The sequence below is a fragment of the Pinus tabuliformis genome, chromosome 4_1 (genome assembly GCF_031772625.1).
Source record: "Pinus tabuliformis cultivar Carrire ecotype Pingquan chromosome 4_1, CPIR1, whole genome shotgun sequence".
In the NCBI taxonomy this organism is placed as follows: Eukaryota; Viridiplantae; Streptophyta; class Pinopsida; order Pinales; family Pinaceae; genus Pinus; species Pinus tabuliformis.
Window position 1 is genome coordinate 474,920,486 of NC_142303.1, and position 18,025 is coordinate 474,938,510.

Here is an 18,025-nt window from a genome sequence, read left to right on the forward strand (position 1 = left end):
TGACTTGGTTTGGTTTGCTTGCTTGCTTTTCTTACTTGTTTTGCTTTCGCTTTACATCTCCTTTTTGCTTTTTGTTTTCTTTGCTTGCTTGTATCTGTACAACTTTCAACATCTGGTTATTTTTTGTCCTCTCTCTTTATGAAGAACTTGTTGTCTTCAGTCGATGATGCCTTGATGGAAAATACATTCTGTTCAAAGTGAGTCTTGGTGAAAACACAACGCTTGCACTATTAACTAGTACTGCCTACTCTAATCGATTCTTTTGGGTTAACCCTTTTCAGCTCAGTCAGGCAGAGTAAGGTGAGGGGGAAAACCTTAACAAGTATGTCATAGGTATATATAACATACTTTTTTGAAGGAACAACCTTTTCTGCTCTCAATAAGTTAGGATCCCTCTTCTGCCTCTGAAATAAATAAGTGCCTATGCACAATTTTTTGAAAAAAAAATGAAAAAAATGAATAAGGTGAAAGAAAAGAAAGGCTTCCTGTGCAGAGAGGTGATACAAGTAACTCAGCCGGGGTACTGACCAGGCTTGCTAGCAGCGGAGCGATGCCTGTGTTCCTTTGTGACTCTGTCGGGGTACTGTTCAGGTCTGCTGGCAGCGAAGCAACACCAAAGATGAAACTTAAACTCTGACAATTATATTACTTGTGCATCAATATCCCCTCATCCTCAATCAAAACAAGTAAGTTGCTTGGCTTGGAATGTGTGCTGACCGATCAAGAGAATGGCAAGGACTACATCTTTCCCACAAGCTAGTGCAAAAGCCATCACGATCAAAGAATCGAACACTACTTTCAAAAGGGTTAGACTCACTTTTCACAAAACAAGGTCCATACAAAGAGCTGGAGTTCTACCAATGTGTCGCCAATGTTGTAGCGGCTACAACAACCCTCCAAAATTTTGGCTCGCATGAAAATTTCGGAGCCTACCTTGGATCCTGCGATCGATCATCCTTGGTCACTTGTTGGTAAGTTGATGATTTCAAGCTCCCCTCCTTGATCTTAAGAGTTGTCTGTGTTCTCATCTTTATGCAGCATGTGTCATCTTTGGGCATAGGGGTTGTTGTTTGTCATGCAAAGGGGATGTTGTTTTGCTTCAAGGGAAAGCATGCGCGCATGAGTTGTTATCATCACATAGACATGTTTCACACTCACTACACGCACTCTTGTCACGAAGGTTGTTGCATCAAGCAAAGTATGTTTATACATTCTAGATGGTCTACGTTGTATCACTAAGTGTTGGTGTGCGATCACAGTCAAGTCTTATCAATGTTTACATATGTTTCATTGATCTCACACTTAGCCAATTTCCCAAGCAACTTAGCCTCATCCAGCCTCCTGGAATTGTGCACTTTTCTTCTGCAACCATCAAGATTCCTCCCTTGCCTACTGAAACCTCGTAGTGCGCAGAGACCCCAACATCCCTTGGCACCCAAAACTGCCAGTGGTTTCCTCCAGTATCCTTCCCCAGCCGCAACCCACTGTCATTAGAAATTGCACAGTATTGTCCCTCAACTTCTCAGTCTACCTTGCAGCCTGAAACCGTGCAGATGTGTCCTCTTGGGACCCATCCCACAGCAGCGCCTTGCATCCAGAAACTGCACAACATTTCCTCCCAACTACCCAGGCTACACTGCACTCAGAAATTACGCAGTGTCTGCCTAAGACCCCCATCCCGCAACAGTGTCCTGTGCCTCAAAAATGGGCAGTGTTGTTCAGGCTGCCCTGACTGTATTACATTTAAGAACTGCACAAATGGGCTTCCTATTGCCTCATCCCGACAACAATCACTTCCTGCTGAAACTACGTTGATCCATCGCTCAGTGACTACAAGAAAAGGTGACATGCTGAGATTGCTCCCAAGGAGTCGGGGAGAAGGACCAAGAGACCAAGTAATGGAAAAAGATAAGGACCGCATGCAAACTCTGTCGGATGCATGATCATCTCGAGGGTAAGTATGGTAAGTAAAGAAAACCTTTCGAAGTACACCTCTTAGTTGAGTTTGCAGGACTGCTTGTCATTGTCATATCATCCTGTCCTCACTAACATGCATGTGCGCAAACACAAAAAGTCATTTCATGTGTTTCCTCTACATGTCTTGCTTCCTTTTCGTTTGTTCGACCAATTGTCGTCTTCAGCACATTGATTCCTATGTCATGCTTGTGACTGTGTTCTGGTGATGTTGAACGTTTATGTTTGAGTTGTGTTCACTATCTAAACATCTATCACACTCACACACGATGTTGTAAGCACTGTTGCGCAAGTGTCATCACGATCGTTTGAAGGTTTATTCAAAGTGTTGCACTTGTTTCTTTCACCATTAGACAGTCCCGCAGTCAGTCACGCTGAGCATATGTTGGCTTGTTGGTTCGAGATGTCTTGCCGTCAAGTGATTTTGAGTGTGTGTTCGCAAGGTCTGTATACACAAGTTCACTCATTCACACACTTACCATTTTTCAAAGATCTGTCGACCGAACCACCCTCCATCAACCAGACCTCCGCTGAGTTGCATTGTGCAGTCTCAACCCTCAATGACCAAGTATTGCTGCCCAGAATTGAGCAGAGCTTGAGGTTGCCTCCTAGGTAGTTTACACTGCGCAATCCTGGAATCGACCTGGCTAACTGTCACCCAGAACAACACAAAAGTTTCCAAAGAAGCCATCTCAATCTGCGCTGCCTTCAAGCCAATCCATCAAGCCTCCCGTTGGTTAACCATAGAGTTTGACCAAGCAATGGGCCCGAGCTTCACTCCTAGAAATTGCGCAGAAGCTACCAGCATCCCTGCCTTAAATGACTGAAGAAATTGCACAGACAAGAGGGATAGACACTCGATGCCTGCCACTACACTGTCTCTGAAAATTACGCAGTTCTGTTAGTCAGTTCCCCTGCCAGCCGACCTGTTGCTCCTCCTGAAAATTGCGCAGTTTTCCTGGATTTTCCACCAACTTCCCGACACCCCGCTTAGACCGGAAACTGCGCAGACATGTTTAGCATGACTGCGTCCCAATTCTGGCAATTTTGGCTAGCAAGCTCCCGCAGCCTGCTCCCAGCCTCCCCTAAAAATCTGCACAGTTTTCATTGTAAGTATCCTCTGCTGCCCGCACTGCCTTCCCGGGAAAAATTGCGCAGTTCTGCCTCCTAGCTGAGCAAGAACCCACATAATGTCATTGTTGTTCCAGACTACTCATCCCAGGGTCCCAACTGAGCCAGATCCCACAAAATGTCATTACTATTCCGACTGCTCATCCCAGCCTCCCAGTGACCTTTGCACAATTTTTCTTGACAGTGCCCCAAAGCCTCGCATCCCGGCCTGACATGTGGTGTGGCATTGTTTCGGAGCCTCGTCCTCTCTCTCGGTCACCTGCACCCGGAAACAAAAGACAATGCATCATGGTAGACTAGGGGATTTCTGGATTTGATGTCGTCTCATCATGAGTGATTGCATAAACAGGTACATGGATGAGACATCGAATGATGACGAAGGGGATGAACAAGGAGTGCGTGCTAGAAGACCTGCTCGTAGTTGGATGAACACACGAAGCATACCAAGTAGCAAGCGAAGGAGACACATGCACATGCATGAACTATCAAGCGAACACCAAGACCATTGAAGACTCCACGCACTCTTCCATGCAGAGGTGAAGCTATGGTACACCATGGGCACACTCATCACTCAGCAGCACAATAGCTTGACACGAACAACATAGCCAGCATGTGCATACCTGCAACATCATGTCGAGTTGTGTCATGAGTCGCCTCAGCCACATCACTACCTTGAGTCATAACTGTGTAATCAATGAAATGTAACGTGGAAGTCCAAGAGACCCACGGATGAAGTCAGAGTCATGTAAGTCGAACAATCATGAGGGAAGTCGAATAGTCACAAGGGTCAGTTTCACCCTTGGCTATATATACCCCTCATTTGTACATGCAAAGGGATTTTCACCTTGGCTCCTCCCACATAGCCTTGAGAGTCTGTAGTCTTTTCTTTGAGGAGCGAGCAGTGGCTCCAACATCTCGCTATCAGGGTTAGTGATGTAATGGTGTACCGATGTCTCTTGGAACTTTCGCTTAATTCAGAAGCTTGTTCATAGGTCAACAAGTTTTCACACATGTATTGTATTCGTTTGTAAGACTATTCTTTAGATGCTTGTAATGCATGTTGCTTTAACCTGTATTAAGACAATTGGACTATTTCGGTTGTTTTAGTGCATACGCTGTCGGAAATGTGTTGTGTCAGTTGTTAACGTTGTATCGCCCATGTGGAATATTCCGCTGGACACTTGACAGATTCATTCTCGTAATCTTGTTATAACGACCGTCACACTCGTGTGGACTATTCCGCTGGGTGTTGTATGTGATATCTGTTCACCTTGTGTTTGTCACTGTCGCATTTGTGTGGACTACTTTGCCGGAAGCTATGCATGTCCTGTTTTGTTGTGTGTCTCTAATAGAGTTGGGACTATTCCCTTTTGACTTGAGACTCACTCTCACCCTCTCCCTCTGCAATGAAAGAACCTTGACACAAGCGATACTACGCATTCACCAGGCACATGAACCTCGTTGTTCAAAGACTAAGTAAAACACTCTCATGTGCTGACAAGTAAGAGCTAAGGCATATCTTTAAGATAATGGCAACCGGTCCATCATACAGGATGCGATTCCTACACCAAATGGTGTGAAGTCTAGTTGGGACTTCATACCGGGGAGATCCCCTGAATGTTGGCGGGTCCAGCACTATCAACAGATACTCTAAAAGGAGGCATTAGAGGAGGTTTATGCTGAACAATCTCAATAATTTCAGGAAGAGCAAGGGGTCTTTGAAGAATAACCATTATAAGAAGAAACCTAGTACACATAAGCAAAAACCACACATGAAGATCACCAGATAAATACCCTATAAGCTAAGTTAAAGAAGAAAAACAAAAATATAAAGAAGTTGAAGCAAAAAATGTATGAGGTTGAACTGGTAAACAAGGTAGTGAGGGACGAGAATGCAAAATTAAAAGATTAGTATGCCAAGGATAAGGAAAAACACAAGTCACTTAGGCAAAAGTATATAAACCTATATCAAGAAATTTTGAGAAACATCAAACACAACAAAATTTTGACAGTAAGCCTCAGAAATTTGCAGTCAAACGTTAGAAACAAGACAACATTAAACAATAATCTAAACCTTCTTATTCAGGCAATAAATGTTGTATAAGACAATAGGGTCATAGAATTTTTGATGCAGTTTTAGATACAGTTTTGGAAGACCAACTCCAATTTTGTTGCATAGTTACATGCAAAAACACTGGTATGGGGAGATGTTGAACACATATTTTGGCATTTTTGACCACTTTGTTTAACCCTTTTTATCCTCAAATTTGAGTTAAATCCTTCCTTTTTACCAATCTCTGCGGGGATAATGGCTTAAAATAGTTATAATAAAGGAAATCATTCTTTATAAGTAAGTCTTCTCTTTTTAATTCATAAATATTAATTAGGAATATTTATTTAGTTACTAATTTGTGAAATAACTCTCTACAAGAATTCTTGTAATTACAGTATATTAGAAAAGCTTCCTATTATCCGTCCAAGCTTTATGGTGTTCCAAGTCAGCCAATATGATTCTGACACGTGAAGTGTGTTCAAAACATTAAATACCTATTTATCTCCCTCATAACTAGTCACAACCCTCTGGTCAACATAGCATGACAACTCAACAATTTGTGTACCCCATTAGTTGAAATTTGGGCAGTGAGCCCTGGAATGTCATATTTGAGTCACATAAGATCAAGAAGGATCATATATGATCACTACTTTTCCTTTGTAAACATTATATATTGGCTTAAAACTCTTAACTAACCCTATGTTTGGGTAAAATCAGTTTAGCCTTTGATAATTTTTGTATAAAAGTAGACAATCGAGGAAGAACATGCTAGGCATATATTTCAGTTGTTATTTTTTGAACAATATTAGTACTTTGTACTAAGTTTGTGAGCTACGAATAATACAAAGACGACTTTCTCTGATATGGTGTATATTTTCCTTTAGCTTTTGAGTGCTTTTCTTCACAACATATCCTAGGAGGGTCCCCCTTGTATGTGTTGGAATGCTTTTTGTCATGCATTTTATTAGTTTTATTATGCTTGAGTTGGTTTTGCTGATCACTTTTGTTATATTATCTAAAAATGCGTATGCTCTATTTTCCTGTAATTTCCTTGTAGTGATCCTATAATCACACAAAATTTCCTGTAATTAGTACTCTGTCTTCTTGTAATGATACAATTTTGATGCTAGAATGTGGGTAAAAGACAATATTTTTTAGAAATTGATTACTATTGTGTTTTATAGATATTTATTAAAATGAGTTAGAGTCAATAATGCTTAAGTTAATGATTGAAATCATTATTGGAAGGATTTGAGTTTTGAAATAAAAAAGTGATTTTCATTAAATTGGTGTGAATTTGCTTATAAGGATAAAACATTGATTTCATTTAGAGTTCTTTTTCATTACATTCTTAAACCAATTTTGACCAAATAACTACGATTTCAGAAAGAGCATTTAGTGTGAAAGTGTAATGTACCTGTCTAAATCTGCAATCTTATTCCAACAGGCCAATAATTGAATTTAGAATTATGAAAACAATTTTAAGCTGTAAACTCTGATATTTACATGTACTTGGTTTGTGCTTTATTTATGCATAAGAAAATACCTAAGTAGCTAGTTTAGACATATTGTGTTTCACCTCATAGTTTACCTACCTTGGTTTGAAAAAAAAAATGTTAAATCATTTACCCCACTTTATGACTTGACATATGTCACCCAAAATGATAGGTGGCGGAGTTTAAAACTATATGTAATTGGGTGGGCCGACACCAGAGGGTTGGGGGTGGAACCACTTCTCATAGGAACTGTGTCGTGTGGGCCGATATTGGCCATTGACTGTACACCTATATGCGTAAGGAGTTTGGGGCCGATACAAGTGGTTGAGCACTAGCCAATGACCAAATGGATGATAGTGGGTATGGGGTGGAACATGGAGTGCCATAACCCTACCTACTGCCCATTTATCACCGTCGTAACTAGTGTGCATTGTAACATGGAGCAGGCATGTCAACGAAGGGTGGGTCTACTTGGTCACGTTTCTGTTGTGGAACCCTGTCACTACCCACCGTGTGTCACTAGGGGGGGTTGGTGCTTTATGAGTCATTGCCCACTACTGAGAGTTCAATGCATTGTGATCTGTGGTATAAGCACGTCAATGGGACCATCGGAGGGGGGCACTTCCACCGCCTAGTTCTTCAATTAAACATTAAGTGTTGCGATGGTAAGGTAAAACTAGTGCCGAGTCGGTGTGCCGTGGACTTGGCTTGACATGCCCCATTATGATGACATATCATGGTTACGTGGAGGCCACATGGGCACCAAAAGGCTAGTGTGATGACACGGCCTCTTTTGAATGGCCAAACTTGGAACAAGTATAACTTTTGATCTAGGGCTTAGATTGGAATAAAATTTACATTACTAGAAAACTCTCAACGAGTTGAACACATTGGTGGTGTCAACATGAAATTACACAAAATATGAAAAGTGAGGTTTTTGGGTAACCTCATCTTTATAACAGATCTTGGAGAATGGATCAAAATAATCAGGTAAACCTCTACAACTTGGGATGGTCAAGGGAAAGGACGTGGTTACAAGCTATGATATGAGGAGGCTAATCACACACAGGAATGAAACTTCAAAACCGCAACATGCTTTATATTAATCAAACAAATTTTAGAGATACATCATGATAAAATACAACCAGTGAATGGATTGTTGATCAAACGGTCTAACCAATCCCCAACTCACTCATTTAGAGTTGTAATAACTATTTTTGTATCCCTAATTTCCCTTGCAACATTTATACAAAGAGGAGGTTGAAATAATTTCCCCAATATTGGAATTTGTAATAATGCCTTCTATACCCTTTGAATTTCTATGGGTTATGGGAGGTTTTATTGACGTTTTACTTCCAATTTTATCACATGTCAATATAAACTGCCAATCTCTAAAGCTTTGTAAAACTAGTTATTAATGACATAAATTAAACTAATCATACTTGCCTTAGTATAACACGTGGCTCTTAAGTGAATTATATATAAACAAATATGTGTTTTAAGTATGTAAACAATACATAAACAAATACCAATAAACGAATAGATATATAAATATTTACATGAATGCGTAACTAATATTGATACAATACATTGTGTGTGAGAGACCCACCTCCCCTTATAACTGAATATGTATATCTATAAATACATTAATGTAAATATATGATTACATGTTTCTATGTGTACACATTATTACATATAAATAGCCATTCAGCCAAAGCACAAATTAAATGATGGTTTTGACAACATATCGCCCTGCGCACACCATGGTATACGTGAGAGGTTCAGGCAAGAGGTCATGATATATCAAACAAAGCTCAACACTGCACCGACTGCGCACAAGCCATTGTGCATGTGAGAAATCCGATCCATATTATAATGACATTGACATAACAAATCAACACTCAAGACTGCACCCACTGTGCAGGCACCATGGTATGTCTGAGGGATCTGTTCAAAATATAACGACATATCAAGCCTACGCTATCTGTACCCACTACGCACGCGCCATAGTATAAGTCAGGGGTCTGTTCCCAAATATATATTGACACGTCAAGTCTGCACCGAAGATTGGGCCACTATGCACATGGTAGGGTATTCGAGGGGTCTGTTCCAAAATATATATTGACACATCAAGCCTGCACCACTGCCCACACATGCCGGGTTATTCGGGAGGGGTTTGTTCCAACCAACCAACCAACCAATGAATCAATATATTTATTTATTGACCGATCAAGCCTGCGCTCAAGACTGTTCCACTACACACACGCCAGAGTATTTGAGAGGGGTATGTTCTAATGCATAACAACATGTCAATCCCACGCTCAAAGCTGGGTGTGAGCCCTTCTCATACTCAATTCGCTCTGTGTACCCCAATCACCGAATTCCTCTCAGTGGGGCTGTTTTTATGCCATACTTCTTTCACCAATTCGTGATAACAATGGCGAAAAGGCGTTGTAATCAACCTAATATATTTGCAAATATCAATAAATTGGGTTACGAGTGTATATATATACATGTCCCATGTTAATCATTGTAGTTCTTGGTACAATTGTTCTGGCGAGACACTATGCAACAACCCACTATATGCGAATTCTCTAAACATATTAGTCACAAGGCAGAAGTTGGCCAAATTGTAACACAATAAATTGAAGATATAATTCTATGAATTCAGTTATAAAACAGTACGAAAGAAGCCAGACAATGTGTGTTGGAATCACGCCAAATTATATTTATATGTGGTTGTTTCAAGCAATTGGGTATACATATGCGGCATAAGTCGAGATCACTATGTCATGCCGATCTATGTATTACAGTCGGGGCATAGGCCTGGTCAAATTTGATATATGTATAACATGGTATTGGCAAGTTCATATATCTGTACATAACACGGTTTAAACAGAGTAAGGCTACGCTGAAACTACAAGGCTTCGCTGACAACCCATAAATCAACCAAATAAAACAGAGATTTGTGCTCTAAGCTAGTTTAATATGTTTAATGCAAATAGGTATGAACAATCCTGTGCCGAACTTATTGTAACATCACTAGTACATTTACATATACGAATTAATAGAGTGAGACCTGGCCCGAAACAAGGCTCCACCGACAACTCATACATCGACAAAACAAAATAGACATTTGTGCTACCCATCCTGACCAAAACAATATAGGCATGACCTAGTAATTCACTTGTGATTAGCATGTGCATATGCTATTAGAAATTAATCTGAGCATCATTACCGCTTCAATTTGCAATTTCACCATTCAGTATACTTTTCGTATATGAGAATTTAATGTTGCTGAAATAGTATCGAGGTCAAGAAATTTATTTGGTCACGCCGGTTTCTGTTGGGAACCAGAGAAGAGGAGACACATTAACCTCCTAACCATAGGCAGTTATAAAACTTTGTCTATAACTTGCCATCCTCCTCGTGCCAGGTCAGGAATCTAAGAAATTGAGTTTCTCGAGTAAAAATTCACTAACTGAATTTTAAGAGTCTTGTCACTTACATGTGATTTATCAGCCAAGGACAAGTATGATGGTTTATTAGCTGTAACAAGCATAGTGATTTATCGGTCCCAACAAGCACCTATATGTTCCATCATTCTTGGTTCATGTTCAAGTTTTTGTATATTCCGAGAAAGAAAAATTGAAGTAGCACCCATTTTTTCGTGTAATTTTTTCCAATGGTTGTTTTGGCATATATTTGTTTTCCAGTGTTTTCTTCCCAATAAGAGAATAATACTATATCATACCACCTGCATTTATATTGGGGGCTATATATAAGAAAAAATTACATAATATATTGAGCATATAATAGGGGTAAAAGGTTTTTATATTTGCAGGTATAAAAAATAGAGCTCAAAGTTAATGAAAAAATGGATACCTATAATATTTAGTGAAAGTAAGTGTGTTTTAAATTGGGAAGGTGTATTGGGTTCCTATTGGTAGGAGGTTAAATAATGTGATTTCTAGAGGGTATTTTCCAACATGTATTCAAATTAAGGGTATTGTTTAGTATGCCATGAATGCACTTGCTATGTCAATGGTTCGTTGAGTGATGTCCCCATGAGTTGGACTACACTGCCATGCATTAATGACTAACCTGCTCAAACGTTGACCTGTGTGCCTCTTCCTCAGTAAATGTTGCATTAATTACTAACCTGCTCAAACTTTGACTTGTGTGCCTCTTCCTCTATTTTTTTAATAGTCACCTAACTGTTTTATTATGCATATGTTGATAAATATAACATAAAAAAAATTAATTAATTAATCAATTAACATTATAGTTTAATTAGCCATTTTAATTAAATTAATTAATCTATAATTATTTAATTGACATTATAACTAATTAATTGTCATTAATTAGTTTAAAACATAATTCTTTAACTTAACATTAAGACATTAATGCATAATGAACAATAACACACATTCATATTTTTCGATGTCATTATAGGAAAATGAATGAACTTTTACCCGTTATAATTTTATTAGTAGTCTAATTTATAGATGAAATGACCTTTTCACCAGAATTTGGTCATAGAATCTCTAGCAAGATTGTGATTTTTTTTGTTTAAAATACATTTTTGAATGCATAAATAAATTCAGCATCCTAAAAAACCCACAAGGCATTCGAATTCTATAGATTAAACAACTTAAACTCAATTTTTTTGTTGTTTAAAATACATTTTTGAATGCATAAATGGATTCAACATCCTAAAAAACTCACAAGACACTCGAATTCTATAGATTAAACAACTTAAACTCAAGTTTTAAAAAATCTCTACGAGATTAAAATTAACTAAAAAAATGCTATGAAAAAAAAACCATTTCATCTATAAATTAGACTACACAATTTTGTTATATTACCTAGATAAATTTTTTATGCACTCAATCTAACATTACGCTGAGATGCTCTCAATTACACCGTTCACAAAGGTGTAAGATCCTCTCAATTACACAAACGTTCACAAAGGTGTAAGATCCTCTCAATTACACAAACGTGTTTATAAAAATAGAAATCTTAGTTAAGGGTGTTACAGAATTGGGTAAACTTACAAAACTACTATTACGTGTTTATAAAAATAGAAATCTTAGTTAAGGGTGTTACAGAATTGGGTAAACTTACAAAACTACTATTAGGTGTTTATAAAGATAGAGATCGTAGTTAAGGGTGTTACAGAATTGGGTAAACTCACAAAACAACTATTCGCTCATTCTGAAAGAATATGAATCAAGAAAATATATTGAGAATCAATTCCAAACTAATCTCCAACCGTCAGCCAACTTGATTTGTTAATATGGTCTGGTTCAAATCTGGGTGCAACCTAAAACCAGGCTAACAAGTCCTCGATGATTTGGTGTTAATATGAATCTCACTAGCGTTTGCTTAGACGCATATCCAATATAGAGCTTTTCAGTTCCAAGAGGATTGAGGCCCTAGAACATATGAGAAGAGTTGAAGTGGTCCAAATGATCTAGCAGATTTTCCATGAAATTAAAGAAGGGGAAGACTTTAAATATCAGAGATACTGTGGCCCAGTCTATTAGGCCTTCAGTAAATACATGTTTGAACCCCGCTCTCTTAACTTCCAGCTGTTCAGAAATAGTTTAGGGAAATTGATGGTGTTGGGAGGAGCTCCCTATTTGGCTGACTACTTTCCCTTACTTTCCTTTCTTCAGTGGTTGGATCCTCAGGATGCGGCAGGTAACACGCGAACCTATCTGAAAAGGGTATATCACGTTCTTGACAAATTCATAGAGGACCGCCTGGCCGCAAAAGGCAAAACCATGGATGAAAGTGATGGTCCAAAAGATCCATTGGACGCTCTGCTGGACATGAGAAGCCATGAATTTATGCTCACCGATATCAGAGGCTACTTAACTGTTACCCATTCCATTATCTCTTCTGGTTATTATACAAGTCGGTCAATATGTTTAGTGGTGGATGTTATCTTATTTTAACAATTAGTGTAGCTTAGTACTGGGATTAATGCTGCCAAAGTTGGTTGCTTTGATGTTTATTTGCTTGTTTTAGGAAGGACTCTGAGACTTCATATAAGTCCAAGTTTTCAAATTTTTTATTCATGCTAACGTTCCAATACTACAGTTATTTTGTGCAGGGATGCCAACTTTAACTGCCAATGACAAATGAAGAAATATATATTGCTTCGAGTTGCAGGATGAACAATTCTATCCATGCTCAGGGCCCTCCGTAGCCTCAAACTTTTAGCAGCAACTACTAATCGTTAGAGCCATTTCAATCTTCGGTGCAGTTTAGCACTCCCCATTTCCTGTTTTCGGCTTTGATGTAATTGACATTTATCTGATGTAAGGAATGTAAGTTCAAGGGACCAATGCTTGACAACTGCTGGTATTTCGAAGAATGAATTCATTGTGAATTTTGTGTCCATATGATGCCTTTTACTGTGAATTTTCTTTTATTCTGCGTTGTTTGTGCTCCTATGTGCATTGATTGCTTTTAATTTTACAAGTTAAATAAACAACGAAATTTAACACCTGGTTAAATTACACCATACACCCGAAGGTGATCATCCAAATTCATGTCCACCAGGGTGCCACTTTATTTTGTGTTGGATATATGCTTCCCTCAGTGAAATTAATTGTTTTGTCCCTTTCAACGTGTGTTTGTTTCAAAGAATTATCATGTTCTCCTTTCCGTCTGAGATGTTAAGACCCAGATATCTTAAAATGTTGTGTAGGATTATGTTATCATTCATGGCAAAATTTATACATTACTTTGAAAGTTTTCCTTCTGTTATCATCGATGGCTTATATGCATACATTATTTTAAAATTTTGTTTGTAGTATACCTTCTGATTGTGTAAAGTTGCCTGAAACTTGGAGTGACCAGTGATGGGAAATGGCAATAGTAGTCACACGTTCCTTTGTTATTATCGGTGGCTTAAATCCATACCTTATTTTAAAATTTTATTTGTAGTATGCCCATTTTATTATAAATTTTGTTGTGAAGTACCACATGGATAACTGTTTTTCCACATGGTTGATTTTCTTGAAGATTGGTGGATTGAAATAAGGATATGATGGGGTTGCCATGACAAGTCAGTAACTTCACCTTGAGCAGCGTTAGAAGCTTTGGCAAGGACAACTCGGTGAATGTTGCAGCGTAGTTATGGATGGAGCTATGCTTACAGGCACAACAAGTGGTCTGCGCATAAAAACAAGGCAACTTGTAACACTGATGTCCTTTATGAAGAGATAAATGGGAATATTTAACCACATGGAGGTTTGCACCTTGGAATTAAATGTTTTTTTATTCTTAAATGCTATTTAATGATATGGAGGTTTGCACCCTGACGTGTATTATATTCAAAGTTAAAATAGGTCTGTGCTAGTAGTATAGCTTCCGTAGCTTTTCTCTGGCTAAGTTGTTGCATTAAGAGGTATTTTCCCTGTCAAAATCACCGAGGACTTGCACCTTTCTAGAGTTGATAATCAAACATGTGAAGGAATTAAACTTTGGTGAGTAGTCTCACATGTTTTCACGATTGAACCACAACCCTATAGAAATTCCCACTGTAGATGAACAAATTATGCAATATACTAAAACACAATACAAGATCTACTTCTACAACACTTTGCAGAAGTTTAATCGAATTGAGCAAGATCAAGAGAACACATATAACTGAGAATGAGAAATCAATCACACATAACACAGAAGAAATATCACAGGGAAAGCCTCAGCCTAAAACTCCAACTCTGTATTATCATACAAGTGGAAATCTTGTTCAAGTTACAAAAAGAATCAGCTCAAGCTATCCTGCTTTCTCTGCAATCAAACAATACAACTCACAGATTGAATAGACACTGTATATGTCTTCCTCAAGCCCTCCAAGCCTCCTATTTCCTTGCGCAATTTTTCTTGGGGTCCAATGATGTCACATGTGTGAATTGGCCTCATCACACTCACTAAACCTAAAGAAGTAACTGTGCAATCCTCAAGGAAAGAATTCCTTTTGCATGCAAGGAATATTCACAATGGAATATTCTAGCAACTGATAGTACACTTCCCCTCCATTTGATCTCAACTGGGTCTCTGTCTGAACTGACATGCATGAGTTATCTATGAGAGAATACTCAGTTATCTGAAGTGTAGTAGTTACATGCATGCAAGTATTAACTAATTGAACTTACATTAATTCAACAAACTGTTTGAATTAATCTAACTGGACTTGACTCAGTTAACTAAGTCAACTAATTACAACTCATCTTTATCCTTTAATTGATGGATAAATTTCTCAATTAATGGAGAACCTGTTGCATGTCCCCACATAGACTTCAAGTTTGATTTTCCTTAACTAATTAACTCAAGATGAATTAATTAATTATTTTACAAACTGCTACTAAGATCAAATTCGAATTTTAATTCATTATTTTAGTTTAGGGACTGACTAAAATAGGAAGGTATCCTGAAATGCTATTTATAGAATGCTATTTAGCACTTCCATTTTTCCATCCATTGTTGCTAAGATCAACATTGGCTGAATTGCTATTTATAGCAGTGCTATTTTTAGCATTTGTTGTTGCTACTTTCAACACTCCCTCTCAACAAGAAAGGGATTATCAGTAACCCCAATTCTGTCTCTGTGGAACTCGAACTTGCATCTTGACAATGCCTTAGTCAAGATATCTGCATCCTGTTCCTCAGTCGAAACATACAGCAACAATATGATCCTCTTGACCACACAGTCTCGAAGATGGTGATACCGGATATCTATGTGCTTGGACCTGTCATGAAAAAATGGATTCTCTGAGAGTTTGATATAACTCTGGTTATCGCAGTAGAGCACTGTAGGATCCATCCTCTGACCAAACAATCCCACTAGAATCTTCTGCATCCAAATGGCCTCACATGCAGCCTAACTAGCAGCCATGTATTCAGCTTTTGCTGAGCTAAATGCAACTGGTCTCTATTTCTTGCTGTACAAGGAAACTGCAGTTGAACCAAGGTTGAAGATTCCTCCAGAAGTGCTCTTCCGGTTTGATGGACTCCTTGCCCAATCCGCATTTTTGAAGCCCTGAAGCTTCACTCCCTCTGTCTGTCTGTACCACAATCCGAACTGAGATGTGCCTCTGAGGTATCTCAGCACATGCTTCGCTGCCTTCCAAAACAGCTTGGTAGGCTGAACCATAGCTTGACTCAGCTGGTTCACCGCAAAGCATAAGTCGGGTCGTGTGTTCACCAGATACATAAGTGAACCCACCAGCTGCCGATAAACAGTAGCAGCTACTACCTCACTTGAAGTAGCATCCTCCTTCCTCCAGTTCCCAGCTAGAGGAGTTTGCATGGGCTTGCACTTCTCCATGTGAAAGCGCCTGAGTATCTCATTGGCATACTTGCCTTGAGACACAAATACTTCCCCATCTTTCTGCCACACTTCCATGCCTAGAAAGTAGTGCATAAGGCCCATGTCCTTCATCTCGAACTCTCTTGCAAGGTCCTCCTTGCAAGACTGTATCAGCTTATCATTACCTGTCAAGATTAGATCATCGACATAAAGAACAATGATCAATGGTTTACCTTCTACCATGATGTGGTAAAGGTTCGCATCTGCTTCACTCTTGGTGAAGCCCAAACCGGTGAAATAGCTGTTGATCCTGGTGTACCAAGCACGGGGTGCTTGCTTCAGCCCATACAAAGCCCTCTTGAGTCTGCACACATGCGATTCACGATTGAAGGTTTCGAAACCTTCAGGCTGCTCAATGTACACCTCCTCCTCAATCTTCCCATTGAGGAATGCTATCTTCACATCCATCTGGTGGATCTTCCACCCCATCTGAGCTGATAGTGCCAACATCGATCTAATCGATGAGTACCTTGCTACAGGAGCAAAAGTCTCATCGTAGTCGATCCCCTCGACCTGTGAGAAACCCCGGGCAACAAACCTTGCCTTATGTTTCTCAACATTGCCATCAACTGCCTGCTTTACCTTGTAAAGCCATCTAGAACTCACCACTGACTTGCCCTGAGGCCTTGGGACAACATCCCACACACTGTTCCAAATGATAGAGTCGTACTCCTCTACCATTGCATCAACCCAGACTGGTTATTGCACTGCCTCCTCGAATGAAGAAGGTTCGGTATCTACACACTCCCCAACCAGGGCCATGTACCCAGTGTACCGCTCGGGTGACCTCCTCTGTCTGCACTGAGAAGATGGTTGTCCCACATTCTCCCGCGCATCCAGCATCAACCTGTCAACTTCCCTTGAGCATTTCCGCCTATCTCTGGAAGTATCAACATGAGTGGATGTCTCCACTCCCGAATCCTCTGCATGCAGTTGCTCCGCATTAATTTGAGGCTCCTCATCCTTAGGAACTAAAAGTTCCTCATTTGCATGCAACTCGAGCTCCCTCTCAAGTGATAAGCGCATGGCTTTCTGCTCATCGAACTTCAGATCCTTGCGTACCATAGTTCTCTAAGTGGAAGACAGGTACACTCGATAGTTGTCGGGTGTATCCGTGTACCCCACAGGTATTCCCAACTCAGCTGTTGAGTCTAGCTTCTTCCTGGCATCTTTGGTCACATGACAGTAAACTGATGATCCAAAGATTCGAAAGTGACTTACATCAGGTCACTTCCCGGAATAGGCCTCCATAGGTGTCTTCATCCCCAGTATACAGTGCGGGTTTCTGTTCTGCAAGTATACTGCTGTATTGCATGCCTTAGCCCACAAATGCAGTGGTAGGCTTTGGTCATGCAACATCGCTGGAGCTACTCCCACAATCGATCTGTTCTTCCTTTCGGCCACCCCATTCTGCTGTGGGTTATGGGGTGCCGTCAGTTCCTGTTTAATACCTTCTGCAGTGCAGAAGTCTTTAAATTGTTGGGAGACATACTCTCCACCATTGTCGCTATGCAAGGCTTTTATTTTCTTTCCAGATTCTTTCTCTGCCAAGGCTTTAAACTCACAAAACCTCAAGAAGGTCTGATCCTTCTTTTACATAAAGTAGATCCAACATCTACGAGAAAAATCATCAATAAAAATAACATAGTGCCTTTGTTTAGCAGTGGAGGTTGTAGAGAAGGGCCCACAAACATCTGAGTGAACTTGCTCCAGGATTGCTCTAGCTCTACTGTCTCGATTCAGAAAGGAAGATTTCACATACTTACCCAAGGTACAACCTTTGCATGTAGTCGTCTACTCAAGTTTTCCCTTGGGTAATTTGGTAGAAATCTGTTGCATGATCTTCAAGGTTCCATGGTGCAAGGCACAGTGTTCTATGCCATAGCTCGCCAACATCTTGGCTCTGCACCATCTCAGCTTTGGAACTCAAAGCAGCACAGATGTCTACCTCCAGCTTGTAGAGATTCTTGACTCGAATCCCTA

The 18,025-nt window shown here is 39.5% G+C and overlaps 1 long non-coding RNA gene across 1 annotated transcript in view; it reads right to left on the minus strand.

Moving 5' to 3' along the window:
• The window catches only part of LOC149176537 (uncharacterized), a 244,519-nt gene that overhangs the window by 13,960 nt on the left and 212,534 nt on the right, over window positions 1-18,025 (minus strand). The window lies entirely within an intron of this gene.